Raw genomic sequence first — 4,039 nt, forward strand, 5'->3', positions numbered from 1 at the left:
TTTTTTCTTTTCTTCTTTCTTCATTTTTCTCTTCTTCCTCCCCCGCTCCTCCTCCTTTCACCTTCTCTTCCCTTTCTTCTTCTTTCTTCTCTTCTTCTTCCTCTTCTTCCTCTTCCTCTCCTCCTTTCCCTTGCCTTCCCCCTTTTTATTTTATTACTGAGCCAATAACCATTTTTGTGCTTCTTTATTTTTTATTATTGTAAATGTATTTTGTTTTTACCAATTACATGTAATAATAAAGATCAGTTCTCTGAAGTTATATGATCCAAACCAAGTTGGCAAGTCATTTGGTCTGGGTCATACATGTGTTATCCTGGGAAACCTATTTCATTTTTGTACTTCTTTTAAAAATTAAAACATCCTACCTTCTGTCTTTCTTCATGTATTGTGTTCCAAGGCAGAAGAGCAATAAAGGCTAGGCAATGGGAATTAAGAGACTTGCCCAGGGTCTCACAGCCAAGAAGTGTCTGACGCTAGATTTGAACCCAGGACTTCCTGTGTCTAGGGCTGGTTCTCAATCCACTGAGCTTCCCTGCTTTTTCTGATGTTTTTCTTCATTTACAAATATATCCCTTGCTGGTCAGCCATGTTTTAGAACGGGGGGGGGGTGTTTAAGAGCTTCTGGTCATTTTATTTACACCACTATTCAGTTTGGGTTTTCTTTCTTTCCATTTATATTATAGTTATTGTGTATTATTTTTGTGACTCTGCTTGCTTCCCTCTTTGATAGTTCATACATGTGGTAGCTGATGGTGTAATGTCTAAAATGCTAGATCTGGAGTCAGGAAAAACTGAGTTGAAATCTGGCCTCAGACACTTACTAGCTATGTGACCCTGGACAAGTCACTTAACTGCTGTTTGTCTTAGTTTCTTCATCTGAAAAATGGAGAACAGTTCCTAATTCCTAGGGTTGATTTGATGATCAAATGAGATATTAACTGTGGCACACAGCACAGTGCCTCGCATAGCTATTATTATTTTCATAATTTCTTACCGTGCGGTGATATTCCAATATATTTGTATCCTACAATTTGTTGAGCCATTTCCTTATTGAATGGTCTCATTTTTAGTTTCTGGTTCCTTTGTTTTGTTATGAATTGTTGTCGCTTAGCCATTTTCAGTCGTGTCTGATTTTTCATGACCCCACTTGAAATTTTCCTGGCAAACTTACTGGAGTGTTTTGCCATATTCTTCTCCAGCTCATTTTACAGATAAGGAAACTGAGGCAAACAGGATTAATGATTTGCCCAGTTACACAGCATCTGAGGCCATGTTCTGAATATATATTATAGGTTATATATGGGACTTCTTTCTGCCTTTGCCCTTTGTAATTGTACACACCTAGCGGTTAGACCTCTGGATCCAAGGGAATGAACATTTGAACTCCTACCTCCACCTTTTTTTTTTTGTTTGCTTTATTTTGCTTTGAGCACAATACCAAATTATTTTCCAGAGTAACTAGACCAATCGTGGCTCCACCAGTCATGGATTAGTAGCGTGCTTTTCTTTCCTTCAGCTTCTCCAGCATTGATGATTTCCATCTCTTTGTCATCTTGGACAATTTCCTGGATATGAGGCGAAACTTCAGAATAACTCTGATTTAAATTTTTTCACACTATTATTGGCTCAGGGCAGATTTCCATATGGCTAGTAATTATTTACAACTTTTATTTGAGAATTCTTTTTTTCATATCCTTCTACTACCTTTCCATAGGAAAATAAATGACTTCATTGCATTGTCTATATTTAGATTAATTCTCTACTTATCTCAGATATCACACCCTCATCAGAGATGCTTGATGAAAGAATGCTTTTTCCTCATCTACATTTTTCCTTCTTATTCTAGCAGCATTGATTTTGTTCATGCAAATATTTTTCCATTTTATGTAACCGCAGTTCTGTTTGATCTTGAGTGATCACTTGTCTCTTACTTGGTCAAGAGCTCTTCCCTTAAGCATAATCTAGGAAAAGAACTTGATTTTTCCCCCCGTTACTTTTTGTTTGTAATATAACCAGTCATATCTAGGTCCCAAAGCCTTTGACTTTATTGGTTCCTTTTTTCAAAGGTCCCTCACAGTTTTTACACTCATGTTCTAGAGCCCTTTTAAGACCTCTCCCAGCCCTGACATTGGATATTCTCAGAGCCTTTCTAGCACTACTAACATTCTAGTCTTTCTTTTCACCTTTCTTTGCCTCTCTAGCCCTTCCTGCATATCCTGACTGGTTTTCGGCTTTTAATAAATGCTTGCTGATCTGATTGATGGATTCTGGGATAGTGGGAAGTTCCTGGACATCTTGTCTCTAGATTTCAGAGACAATTAACTTATGAGCTCATCAATGCCATGGAAGCCTCTAAAAATGGATAGTTTTATACTTTTGCAGAGATTTACCCAGAGTACCTTTGTACTAACAATTGACTTCTCCCTCTTCTTATAGAATTTAGATAAGTGGCAATTAGTGGTTAATCATTCTGTTTCTTTTAAAATATATACATCATAAAAAGCGATCTGGCCCAGCCAGAGCTTGGTGGACTTTGGAAGGGCCCAGCCTTCAGTCCTTTGCTTCAGATATTTTCAGGTGGCACTTCCTGCCTGCCTGCTGGCAGTCAGTCCTGGGATTCTCATTGAGAAGCCTGTGGCCGGCCGACTGCTCCTGGAAAAGGTGATGGGAGAGAGGGCTCCTTGAGGCTGGTGGTGAGGCTGAGAGGAAGAGCTTTCTTTGTAAAAACTTGGCCCAGATCTGTGAGGAACTTCCAGGTGAACAAACTCCTCTTTCTGATTCAGGTTGGCACCTTCTCTGCAACGGCTGATCTCAGGGGGTTGCCTGGAGCAAATTTTAGGTGACTTGGCCAGGTAGTTAGGGTGGGTCAGTAGTGGGATTTGAATCTGGGTCTTCCTGGCTCTCGGGCCAGATCTCTGACTGCTACATCCTGTGGCCTCTAATATATGCTTTTATATGAGGTGGGAAAAAGTGGAAGTTGGAACTCTTCAATAATGTGATAATTTCTACATTCCAAGGGCAGAGCTGTAGCTATGGGAGAATTCTTAAATAGACAAGCCATTCATTCATTCATTCATTCATTCATTCATTCATTCATCCATCCATTCAGATTGTAGAACCATAGGGTTTTTGGGCCAGGAAGGACCTTAGAACATTGGACATCAGAACTTGGAAGGGCCTTGCAACAGTGAACGTCAGACCTGGAAGAGGGTTTAGAACAGAGAATGTCAGGGTTACAAAGGGCCTTAGAACAGGGAATGTCAGAGCTTGGGGAGAAGCTTAGATTCAAGAATATCAGAGCTGAGAGGACATAGAACATTAGTGTGAGAATCCTAAGGTTTTCCTCTGATCCTGTGACTTCTTTAATATAAACCAAGCAACATCGAGTCATTTTGACACCTGGGAGCAGCAACGTGAACACGTTTTTATTTTTTATTTTATTTTATTTTATTTTTTTAAACCCTTAACTTCTGTGTATTGGCTCCTAGGTGGAAGAGTGGTGAGGGTGGGCAATGGGGGTCAAGTGACTTGCCCAGGGTCACACAGCTGGGAAGTGTCTGAGGCCAGATTTGAACCTAGGACCTCCCATCTCTAGGCTTGACTCTCAATCCACTGAGCTACCCAGCTGTCCCCTGAATAAGTTTTTAAATGAAGTTATGGTAGGGATCAGGGAGAGACTCAGAACTTGGGCCCCAGAGCCCCCGTTGGGCATTGAGGAGGTGGGGCACTGCCTTGGCTTCTACCCGATACACCAAGGGAATGGGGTTGTTCTCTTGAGGGAGAGGACCCGAGAGAAGGCATCTGATATCCTGCCATCACCGAGTTCCCTATTTTAACTCATAGTCTTGCTAACGAATGGCTAAACCTGTTGATTCTCCCTGTTGAAGGAGTATAACGTGCTGTCAGGGTCCCTTTAGGTCCAGATCCCTGGGGCGATGCCCTTCCTGCTCCTACCACTCTCCTCGTTAAGAGGTAGACGAGATCTCTTGGGTCATTCATCGGTTCGGTTCTTTGTATCCCAAGAGGAGGAAGTGAATTA

This window comes from Gracilinanus agilis, chromosome 1 (assembly GCF_016433145.1).
Source record: "Gracilinanus agilis isolate LMUSP501 chromosome 1, AgileGrace, whole genome shotgun sequence".
Classification (NCBI taxonomy): Eukaryota; Metazoa; Chordata; class Mammalia; order Didelphimorphia; family Didelphidae; genus Gracilinanus; species Gracilinanus agilis.